The following is a 12510-nucleotide window of genomic DNA, read 5'->3' as shown; positions in this document are numbered from 1 at the left end:
AGGAATTTATTTTTATGTTGTTGAAGTAAATATTAAGTAAGTGAGAAAATAAATTGTAGTAAGCTTTGTGAAGAAAATAACCATGACAATAGTTGGTAACAACTATGTCACATATGAATCCCCGTAAGTGATGGATCAGTCTGGGGACTTAATTGCAGTGCTTCCTAAATTAGGATTTAGGGAATAAGGAGGAGTTTCCCTTCCTGTTTCAAAACAAAATTGTGTCTTTAACCACTTAACAAGATTGAACAGTTTATTTTTCACTAAATTTAATTTTAAAAAATGCATCTCTAAGAGAGGGACTTGGTACACAATTCAAGTACAATAGATTATTTGAGTTCTTTGTTGAGATAATTATAGCCCAGCAATTGAAAAACACAAGGAAATGCTAACCCATTCCTATACCCATTTATTCCTTCACTGGGACCACACTATTTGGATCATCACAGCTGCACAGAATGGTGTGATATTTGGGAGGCTAAATCATCACTCTTCATTTTTCTTTTTAATATCCTTTAGGTGAATTTGTTTGTCTGTTCGTTTGTTTGAGTGAGAGAGAAAGTGTGAACAGGGGAGGGGCAGTGGGATCGAGGGTGAGAGAATCCCAAGCAGGCTCTACGCTCCACACCAAGCCCAATGGGGGCTCAATCTCACGACCTGAGCCAAAATCAAGAGTCAGATGCTTAACCAACTGAGCCACCCAGTTGCCCCAGGTGACTTTTTAAATCATCTAGTCAAGATGGGATTGTGACTGGGCATACACTAAGATTAGATTCTTTGGGGAAGAATTGACAAGTTTAAAATATTTAATCTCCCCATGCAGGAATACGGTATGTTTCAATTGATTCAAAATATTTCTTTTAAACTTGTATAAAGCACTATAGTTTTTTTTTTAAGTCTTGATTATTTCTTAAATATCCCTTAGTATTTTGTAATTTTTATTTCTTTGTGAATAGATTTGTTTTTCCTCATTGTATTTGAAAGGGTTATTTCTGGCACATAGAAAGCTAACCCTCTTGTATTTTTATTTTAGCTGCCTTTCAGAATACTTATATTTGTCCTGATAATTTTAGGCTAATTTTCTTGCATTCTTTATTTTTTGTACACAGTGCTAGCATGCTGAGTGATTGAAAACCTTGTGAAAAATAATAGATGAGCTTGTTAGGGAAGAAAAAAGAGTGAGATTCCAGTATGAAACATTTAGAACAAATAATTAGTATGTAAACACTAACTTTAAGAATGATTCCCATACAGCAGTGGTTCTCAGTCTTGGCTCCCACTGGAATTACTTGCAGAGCTTTAGAAAATACCCATGGCTGTGCCCTTCCCCCAGATACTCTGATGTAATTCCTGAACATGGGGAAAGAAAGACTGTGCAGGTGATTTTAACAGGTCACCATATTTATGGAACCATATTTATGGATGATCTAAAATAAGAAATTCATTGTCAAACAAAGATCTATTTCTTTCCTTCCCAATTCTTAACTTTGTGCTCTTACATATTGAACTCTTGATTTTAAGGAAATATCTTTTTTAAAAACACGTACTCATATTCTTAGTCTCGAAATCATTGATTCCCTTATTCAACAAGTACTTTCTGAGCAGTGTTATGTTCTTCCAGACATGCTGTTCAAGATATAGGACTAGATAAAACATATTATCCTCTAACATGTAGGTTATCTGTTATCTGTAGGGTTAACATGTAGGATTTTTATCTGTTTGAGTATTGGCTTGAATTGGATGTTGGGTTTGTGAGAGAGGAGACCAGGATGGAACCTAAGCAGCTGGAAGGATATAGAGTTACCATTAACTAAGATGGAAAGGTTCCAGAAGGGGCAGGTTTAAAAAGGAGGAATAGGAGCTCAGTTTGGATCATGTAAAACTTGAAATACCTATTAAAGTCCAAGAGGAAAAGTTAAGTAGGCAGGTAAGTATGCGTCCATGTATGTGGGGGAGGGGGGTGGGGGGGGGGAGGGAAGACTGAGCTGCAGAAATAAATTAGTGATATTTAAAGCCATGAGGCTAGATGAGCTCACCAAATGAATACCAGTAGATATAAAAATAAATACATTCAAGGGATGAGTCCTGGGGTTAACCGAAGCTTCAAGGTAGAATGCAAGCCAAGGGAAGAAAAATATTTGCAGCAGGAGGGAGTGACTGACCAACTGTATCAAATTCTGCTGCTAGGTCAAGTAAGATAAGAACTAAAAATTGACCATTGGACTTAGCAACCTTTAGGTTTGTTTTCTATTCCAAAATCATCTCAGTAACCATCTAGGCTTCCTTTCTGTGATTTCCCATCTCTCTTCCCCTCTGCCTTGCTTCTCAGTATGAGGAAGAGAGACAGTGTTCTTATGTTTGGGAGATTGTAGGAGGCATACATAGCTCCCTAAATCTGGGAATGTGACTTCCTTTTCCTATACTTTTTCTCTCTGAAAAATCCCTCTCAGCTCATTTTGTTAGACTTATATTATGAATTAGAGACGTGGATTTATAAAAACCAGTTCTTTGAAAGTTTATACTAGCAACTGCTTGAGAATAAAACCATGTCATAAATAGACATTTAAGTAGAAATTTACAATTCTACCAATTCCTTAGAAAATCACCCAACACAGGATGAGCAAGTGGGTGAGGTGGAGGGCAGGACCCAAGCATGATGAACACTGCAGGTGAGGACTTCTGGAACCGTTTGGAATTTCGCTGCAATTCAACACCATCTCACCTCCAGCGTCTCCTCAGAGTCCACTCCCCATGATAGCTCCCCCCATGGCCTGAGAGCTGAAAGGGCTAAGACTTTTTTTTTTGTTGTTAGGGCTAAGACATTTTGAAATGAGTCAGTCTCTTACCTCTCTGGATCTTCCCTGTGTCAGCTGGAATATTAAAATGAGGTCTGGAATTAGACAAGCTGTTTCCCATTTAAGAATCTATAACACTATCATTTTACGTTCTATAGCTTGAACGTTCCTTACGTTTAAGGTTTCGGATTCTGCTAAGATACTTCTGTGTGTGACGTTGGCCAGTCCTTCACCTTCTATCTGACTTAGATTTTAAAACAGGCTAATAAGTTAACCCTTAAATAAGATTTGCACTGGTTTATTTCACCATCCTACACTACCGTTACCAAGCAACCCAAATGCAATGTGTTTCCTTTGAATAGTACTGCATTCATTTATTCACTAGGCATGGATTTATCAGCTATGTGCCAGGTACAGTGATCATATCCAACAAGGCAGTTCTTACTCTCAATTGATGGAGGAGATGAAGAGATGGCCAAAAGAAGGTGATATTTAGTTTTCAGGAGGGGAGAAAGAAAATGCCACAGAGAAAATAAAGGCTGGAGCTGAGGATGAGAAGGATTTTTGTTTGTTTGTTTGTTTGTTTGTTTGTTTGTTTGTTTTTTGGGTAATCTAAAAAAAGACAGGCATCCCAGGCAGAGAAAATGCACAAAACTCTGAAGGAAAATGGCATAGTGGGAGGAAGGATGAACACGTCCCTTAGTTGGTCATAGAATGCACTGAGGAGCCAGCAGTAAATGAGCTGGACATTTTTGGCAGGAGTCAGACCATGGAGAACACTAGGTAAATTATGTTGTGTTTTTTTTTAATTAAAAAAACTTTTTAAAAGTTTATTTATTTTGAGACACAGAGAGGAGACAGAGAGAGCCCCAAGCAGGCTCCGTGCTGTCAGATCTCATGAACTGTGAGATCATGAATGGAGCTGAAATCCAGATCCAGCTGCTTAACCAGCTGAGCCACCCTGGCTCCCCGGTAATTTATGGTTTTATTTTATTTCTTCCTCTAGGGCAGTGGAGTTAACAAAGGACTTACTCCCTGCCTTTAACTGGGGTGTGTGGTATTATTCACCAGAATCTCCAAGGCTGTGTGTATAGACTGAACGTTTGAACATGGCCTCCTTTGGATACTGTAATACAGCCCACCTTTCATCTCACGTATCCTCCCTTCTGAAAAGCCATGCCTTCAAATGCTGTGGAATGAGTTTGTCCAAGTGTCCCAAGTCTGAGAACCATTGCGAGAGGCAAGAAGCAGCCACGGGAGCATTTTAGGCAGCAAAAAGTCACGATCTGATTCAATGATTTCTCTTCCCTCTTCTCGTTTTGCAGATATTTTACCATTAAAACTGAGATGTAGATTTTGTTCCAAATTTAGTAGGAGGTGTGCTGTTCACGAATGGGTGTGGAGGAACAGCAGTGCCCTGTCCCCTTAAGTAGCAGGTTATCCTCATAATGTGATATAAACACTTCAACTGAAGGACTTCTCAGAAACCTATGTTTTGGGTAGTGAAGTTCACAAATTCCTTAGAATAAGAAAAATGAAAATAAGAGGAAGATAGAAATAACGAAAATACAGCCTTGGGACTCAAGTTGGGCAGAATCCTCCTCCCCTGGCTTGCAGCTCACATGTCTGGAGAATAACTTTTTATAACCACACAGTTGGATGATCAAGTCCTGCCTCTGCTCTCACTATCACAAGCAGGGGTGGTCAAACGGTAAAGTGAGGCTGTTATGTGGTAAATTACTTATTGATGCCATTCTGGTTGTGAATTCAAAGAGTCAGGAAGTTCATAGCTGCTCAGAGCTCTCCTGAAGCTTTCTACCATCTAGGGAGAGTCATTTCCTTGGAGCAGTGTTTAAGTACATTGTGGAACACGGATGCTCTGAGACAGAAGTAACACCTCCTCCTCCACCAAGAGCTGAAGGAAGCCTGTGGGGGACAAACACCACCTGGCTATCGATTGAGTTACTGGTAAATAAAGGCCATCTCTAAACGGAGATCAGTTCTACCAAAACAAGCGGAAGCTGAGCCTGCATTGAAAGACAGCACCATCTAGTGGGAGGAGAGTCACACAGGAATGGAGGCCTATTGCTACGCTTTCCAATTCTGTATTTTGAACGCTTTCCTAAGACTTAGAGGTGGATTGTGAATACAGCAGTCTCTTTTCATAACCGGCTTAACCAGGTAGTCTCCAACGGAGCCTCAACACTGTGTTTTGCAGTGGTTTGCCGCCTAATAATTATAATGATGTCCCATGTTTACTGAAATCTTGGTATAGCAAAGCATTATGCTAAGTCCTTTCTCCAGGATTTCTGTGTACAGTTGTGCAGGTTGCACCTTGCAGAGGGCTGCTTGTATGAAGGCAGCGAGGGACTGAAAATGTCTTCATCTCCACTCATTGATCTGAGTGCCCTGGCAAAAGGTTGTGGAGAGGTCTGGAGAGAGGGTTAAAATTTTCCAAATTGCACAAAGGTGCTGTATAATGCAATCCTGGTTAATGTATGTGCATTAATTCACATTTAATCCTCACATCATTCCTGCAAAGTAGGTGTTATGTTATCATGGTCCTTTCTCAAGGAGGAAGTAAGCCTTAGGAAGGGTGAAATAGATTGCCCAAGTTTGCACAACAAGTAAGGGGCAGAGCTAGGATTTTAACCCAGACAGACTTGCCCCTAGGCTGGAAGACCTCACAAAAGTGCGTGTGTGTGTGTGTGTGTGTGTGTGTGTGTGTGTGTGTGTGTCGCGCGCGCATGCGTGTATGCGCAGGTCCTTACAGGTCGGATCGCTGTCTCTATCCCCATCCTGGAGCAAGAAATGTAGAGCAGTGTCTTCTCACTACAGACTAGCTCCTGAACAGAGGCAAGCTCAGAGCTGCCCAGTGCCTGGCAAGTTTTCCTGAATGATTGCTGTGCTCCATGATTCAAGCAACTGAACGAGCAGCTAAACAAAAAACGCATCGAGCGCTGTGTTAAGAGAACCCAGGGTTGCCACGCAGCTCAAGACTTCACCTGCTACCTTAGCTTAACTTGTGTGCTCTCTGAAAGGGCTACGCACATTCTTCCCTCTGTGTCTTAGTCACCCTGTCGCCTATTTCAAGTGCCCTTTGTTGCATTCCCATCTTTGCGTGTATAAGTTTTGCCCCTTTAAAACTCGGCTTTAATCTTCCTTCTCTGCCTCTATGAAGCTTTATTTAAGCCTGTCAGAGTCCATCTCATTTTCTTCCTTATTTTCCAGTTATATATATTTTTTGTTTGCCTTGTACTATAATTCTATATGTACGTTTCTTACATCAGGTTTTTATCTGTAACCTCTGAGGACACAGGGTGTAACACGTAGGATTTGCTCATAGCAAGTGTGCGACAAATGGGAATTGAATTAAAAGCCCCGGGGGGCCTAGAGAACATCAAATCTTCAGCTTCACCATACTGTTCTCACTTAAACTAAATGTCTAAATAGGCATTTCCTGACACATGGAACTACAAGCTGGGAGTCTTAAGGCAAATCCACAATGCATTCTACAACGTAATAGATTGTTTTTCCTCAAGACCTAGTGAATAATTAAATTAGTGTGATTTGCCATAATTAACTCAGCTCCCAGGAGCTGAACAAGTTATAACTTTGCAAATCCCTTGGTAGAGGCAGGTGACAAACTAGTTCAGAGTTAATTTTTAACTTTCACTTTGGCTATGATTATCTATTAGGCCCTCAGGCTAAAGTTAAACAAAAAGTAAGTAGAAGCAAAGAAGTAGAAAAGCCATTTGGAATATTTCTGAGAATATTTATAGAGAATTTATTTTGCATGAAAGTGCATTGGCAATAACAAAACACTTCAGATTATATAGCTATTATAATCTCTGCAGTGAGTCTATAGCAATGTAGAAATTTAACAATACCCTTTTAAAAAATAAAGATACTTCTTCTTTAATTCTAACTAACAAGATTTTTTTATCTAAGATTTTTTTCCCAATTAAGCTTTGAAATTATTAAGGAAAACATGTTACAATGGAACCAATGTATTCAAATATAATTGGCAAAATAAATATGACCCACATTTTTGTATATTGGATGACACTATTAATACTGTTTCTTGTTTCTTACCTTTGCATGTAAAATATCTTGTATGTAAATTGTGTTATCACAGATTTGTATTTAAAAAAATTTTTTTTAACGTTTATTTATTTTTGAGACAGAGAGAGACAGAGCATGAACAGAGGAGGGGCAGAGAGAGAGGGAGACACAGAATCTGAAACAGGCTCCAGGCTCTGAGCTATCAGCACAGAGCCCGATGCGGGGCTCGAACCCACGGACCGTGAGATCATGACCTGAGCCGAAGTCGGACACTTAACTGACCAAGCCACCCAGGCGCCCCACAGATTTGTATTAAGAAAAACAAAACTGGATAGGAAATAGGAGAAATAAGACTTCATAAAGTTTACTGATGGCAATGGCCCAGTTGCCTGAATATCTACAAGAGGGAGGTTGGACCATAGGATGGAAAGAAAATTCTAACGATGCACACACAGGGAAGGGTGAGGCATTGAATGAAACTTCTGTAGTTCATAGCAAACTCTCTTGAGCTCCAATATTAAAAGGGCTTATACCAAAGATGGCCAAGGTCCCTATGAGGCAGATAAATATAAAGACTGGTGATAATTATGTCAGGAAAACTAAAACCTCAAATTAACTGAACTTACGTGCAGGAATGAATGACTGAATGAATGAATGAGAACTAAAAATATAGAGATAACTTTTTGTTGTTGTTTAATGTTTATTTTTGAGAGAGAGACAGAGTGTGAGCGGGGCAGGAGCAGAGAGAGAGGGAGACACAGAATCCAAAACAGGCTCCAGGCTCTGAGCTGTCAGCACAGAGCCCGATGCGATGCGGGGCTCAAACTCACAAGTTGTGAGATCATGACCTGAGCCGAAGTCGGACACTGAACAGACTGAGCCACCCAGGCGCCTTACCAAAGAAAATCTTAATAAAAGCTTGATGTGTTTAACTGTATTGTTCAAGAAGTTCCATGTGTTTATTAACATTGAGTTAATTTCTATGAGCATCAGATTTGGGGGTTTTCAAAAGCTGGGAAGAAGAACATTATTGCAGAAAGAATTATAGGTGACTTACAATGATAAATAGAATATGATAAAATTGCATGAATTAAAATGGATCTGAATAAAAAAGTGGAGCTAAAATAAAAGTGTATATCATTGTGATGGGTCTGCCTGTATTAAATGCACAAAATATTGGGCCTTAAGTTTTCTACAAGCTGTTAAGGGAAACCAGGTCATTTCTGGAATTATTTGATGTAAAACATAGTGCTTGGTTCTAGAAGGGTGACAGTGCTTCTCAGTATCAAAATAATAGTGAAACACATCTCCGGAAATAACATAGAACACAAATGTTCATGCTTTTATCAAAATATAAAATTATCTCAAAATGCTAGATAAATGGGGAAAATCCAACGATGGAATTTAATAAGGATATATTAAAGCCATACATTGAAGTTCAAAATATTAGTCACAGAGGTCTGAACATGACTATTTTATCAATGTTTTCCTAGCAGGAAACTAACAGGAACTGTTAAAAAATTGGTAACCAAGAAAATTACATAATATCACAAATATAAAGTCAACCAGTGAATAAAAAAAAATATAAGCCTTTCTAAATATATGAAGACCACATAAAAAAATAAAGCTTACTGTATAGGAAAAGATATTTTTAAAAACTACAAAAATCAGAGCAAATATATGTGTTGTATCATTACATGTAAATGAGCCTAACTTGTTGGTTAAGGAAAAGGATCAATTTCACACATTCATTCTTACCTTTATCTCCATCCACATTTTTCTCCCATTTGTGTCATGAAAGAGCCCAAGGGAGGTGGGAGTTAATGGAGTAGGATGCGAATCCAATAAAGTCTTCAAGACTGAAATATAAAAATATAAAAATAAAATAAAATAAAATAAAATAAAATAAAATAGTACTGTGAAGGATGATGAAACTGAAAACACTTAAACATGGTACAAACTGCCCGTTACTGGATAAGACATGACTCCATTCTTCAAGAAAAAATATTATCTGCTACAAGATCTTTTGAACAAAATACAGCAGGTTAAGGAATTAACTGCCTAGCTTTAAGAATGAATTGCTAGTGGGGCGCCTGGGTGGCTCAGTCGGTTAAGCGTCCAACTTTAGCTCAGGTCATGATCTCACAGTTTGTGGGTTTCAGCCCTGCATCAGGCTCTGTGCTGACAGCTCAGAGCCTGGAGCCTCCTTCGGATTCTGTCTCTCTCTCTCTCTCTGCCCCTCCCCCGCTCACTGTCTGTCTCTCTCTCAAAAATAAGTAAACATTAAAAAAAATTTTTTTAAAAAGAATGAACTTCTAGAGTAAATAAAGATCACTAAAAAAACAAAAATTAAATAGTGCAGCCTCAGGCCATTTAGGTTCAAAGATGAAAATATCCATGTGAAGAACAGAGAATAGCTTATGCATAACCTCCTGAACACATCTTCAGAGCGCTGTTGAATGTTTTCCTTCAGTGATCTTTAAGTCTGAAATATTGAAGCTAAAACCAGAATATTGATGGTAAAAAAGAAAGAGAACATTTTATGATTTTCAAATCCAAGCTTCTTCCATCACTTATAATTTCTGATGACTCCCTCAGTGCTTTCACAATCTATCAATTGATTCATGTGTACTTGTTAGGTATGCCTACTTTTTATGACTAGCTCTGTAGAAAGTGCTGTGGGAAAGTACAAGACGTAAAAATCATGTTTTCTGCTCTCAAAATTAGCAAAAAGGAAGCAGAAACAAAACTATTTCTAAATTTAGTGGTGTACTGGTAAGAGTAAGTTTTAGTTTGCTCATTTTTTTTGAAGTATAATTGACAAAATTGGATATATTTAAAGAGTACAATGTGATGATTTGGTATATTTACATATTGTGAAATGATTACTGCAGTCAAGTTAATTAATACAGCTATTGCCCATCACCTCACATTGTTACCTTTATTTATTTTTGGTGAGAAGGCCCTATACAAAGGGCAAATAAACACATGGAAAGATGTTCAACATCAATAAGCCATTGGGGAAATGGAAATTATAGGCACCATGAGACATCACCATACACCAGTCAGAATAACTAAAATTAGAAACAAAAAATAGTGACAACACTAAATGCTGGCAAGGATGTGGAACACTGGATCATTCCTGCATTGCTGGTACAAACGTAAAATGATACAGCCACTCTGGAAAACAGTTTGATAGTTTCTTAAAAACTTACACGTGAAATTACAATAGACCCAGCAATTGCACTCCTGGGTGGTTATACCAGAGAAATGAAAACTTATGTTAACTCAAAAATCTGACCATAACTGTTCACAGCAGCTTTGTAATAGCCCCAAAGTGAAAACAACAGGTGAGCGGTTAAACAAAGTGGACATTCATACCATGGAACATTACTCGGCAATAAAAAGGAATGAACTGTTGATACATCTAACAGTCTGGTTGCAACTCCAGAGAATTATCCTGAGTGAAAACAGTGAATCCCAAATGGTTACATACTGTATGATTTAATTTATAGAACATTCTTGAGATGGAGAACAGGCTGGTATTCCCAGGGATGAAGGGGAGTGAATGAGAGGGAAGTGGAGTAGCTATAAAATGGCAACATGAGGGGTGCCTGGGTGGCTCAGCTGGTTAAAAGCCCCACTCTTGATCTCAGCTCAGGTCATGATCTCACAGTTTATGAGTTTGAGTCCCGAGTTGGGGTCTATGCTGACAGTGTGGAGCCTGCTTGGAACTCTCTGTCCCTTTCTCTTTGCCCCTACCCCACTTGTGTTCTGTCTCTCTCTCTCTCTCTCTCTCTCTCTCTCAAAATAAATACACTTAAAAAAAATGGCGACATGAGAGATCCTTATGGTAAGGAAATATTCAGTACCCTGACTACATAAACGTCAATATCCTGACCAAAATCAAAAACAACTTAATTCTAAATAACAGTCAAAACTGCCAAAGCTTTCTGTGTGCAGGTGTGATAAACTACTCCCAGTCTCATCTGACTCCCACTAAGCACAGCACATATTCATCTGCTGTGTAGTTGGAGGCTTTTGACTATTCTTGTTTTAATAGGATTTTTTAAATGTTTATTTATTTTGAGAAAGAGAGTGTGCACTGGGGAAGACAGAGGCGGGGGCATGGGGTGGGGGGGGGGCGGTGACAGAGAATCCCCAGCAGGCTCTACAACCTCAGCACAGAGCTCCACATGGGGCCTGATCTCATGAACTGTGAGATTATGACTTGAGCCAAAATCAGGAATTGAATGCTTAACTGACTAAGCCTCCCAGGCGTCCCATTAATAGGACATTTTAAAGATTTTTATTTACTACTTAAAAATATAAATCAAAGCAAATACCATTTCAACTTGTATTGAACTGAGTGCCCTGGAATGCAGTCTTGAACAGCCAGGGGTTCGTGAACGACCTGTCAGGAAATGACGACCTAATTCAACCATTGTGAGCTTCACAGATGGAGATATTGGCCAAGATCCAGAGAAGCTGAAGCACCTGCCTGAACTTCCCATAAAGCTGGGAAATGGCAAAGAATATTCTTGCCTAGAGTCCTTTTCAGTTCATAATGATTTGGAAGAAAAGACCACAGGGGAGAGATATACCCATGAGAAAAAGGAATATACAAATGCTAGTGTGTATGGGAAATGGGGAGGGCTAAAAATGTAAAGATATTTAAACCCAGTTGACTCTTCCAAATTAAGAATAGGGAGGGAGAAATTACTCGGTATCTCCCTTGCATTGTGTCTCTTGCAGAACTAATATCTGCTCAGACCTTAATCTGTCAAGGTGGGTGGGATCAAGCCTTGGAGTAGAGGTGAGCATGTGTACCTGCTGGAGTTAAGTGAGGACATAGGAGGTCAGTTTCTTACTATATTCAGCTTCCCTTGCTCATGCCTAGAATCTCCCAGAAATAAAGGCCAGTCCAGAAGGCATTACATGATCGCTGACTAGTGCAGTATGCCAACGGTAGCCCCTATAGCTCTCTTGGAAGGCACCGTCTGAGATTTGTGAGCGTGGTGAGGTGGTCTGAAGAAAAGCACTACTGCCCACGACAATGGCAATAGTTACCAGTTTTCTGTATTGTTGACAAGGATTTAATCCTATCTCCTCAGAATGCAGTTTTTCTTAGACAAAAACATAATAACAGCAATCATTGTTTGCTTCTAATTTCGAATTGTCCAAGTTACCCACAGTAAGACATTTCCATCACACTCCTATTCTCTTCTGCATCCTCTTTCTTGTAATTAAACAGAGAAATCAATTATATTTAATGTGCTTGCCTATCAGTTTTTTCGAGAGTCTCCCCACCATGTCCTCTCCAACCATCACAGCTACACTGTGCTTTTAGGTTATGGATGTGAATTCCATTTAGCTTCCCTTTTCCACCTTGTTCACTGGCCCTGAGTTACTGTGGGTGTGCTGGTTCCATTTCTTGTTCATCTGGATTTTTAGTAATACACTTGATCTTAGCCAAAAGGCCGAGAAGCGATGGATTTTTAGTAATAGTATCCACCTTTCTTCAACCTGTTCCCTTAACCTGCTACCTTCGTTCCCCTAGGCGCTAACAGTGACATATTGACTATCCTCCTTCCTTTCTTCCTTCCTTCCTTCCTTCCTTCCTTCCTTCCTTCCTTCCTTCCTTCCTTCC

At 39.2% G+C, this 12510-nt stretch overlaps 1 protein-coding gene across 3 annotated transcripts in view; it reads right to left on the bottom strand.

Annotated features, from left to right (window-relative positions):
• The window catches only part of ASB15 (ankyrin repeat and SOCS box containing 15), a 56099-nt gene that overhangs the window by 36335 nt on the left and 7254 nt on the right, over positions 1–12510 (bottom strand). For 2 of the 3 annotated variants that reach the window (XM_049641762.1, XM_049641765.1), the window contains exons 2-3: positions 8619–8719; positions 2847–2870 (exon numbers count right to left, since the gene is read on the bottom strand). The gene's annotated coding sequence lies outside the window, so the exon portion shown is untranslated. The remainder of the gene's footprint in view (positions 1–2846; positions 2871–8618; positions 8720–12510) is intronic. The other variant, XM_049641763.1, reaches the window with a different exon arrangement.

The sequence above is a fragment of the Panthera uncia genome, chromosome A2, assembly GCF_023721935.1.
Source record: "Panthera uncia isolate 11264 chromosome A2, Puncia_PCG_1.0, whole genome shotgun sequence".
Lineage (NCBI taxonomy): Eukaryota > Metazoa > Chordata > Mammalia > Carnivora > Felidae > Panthera > Panthera uncia.
This window is presented reverse-complemented; position numbering and strand designations above follow the sequence as displayed.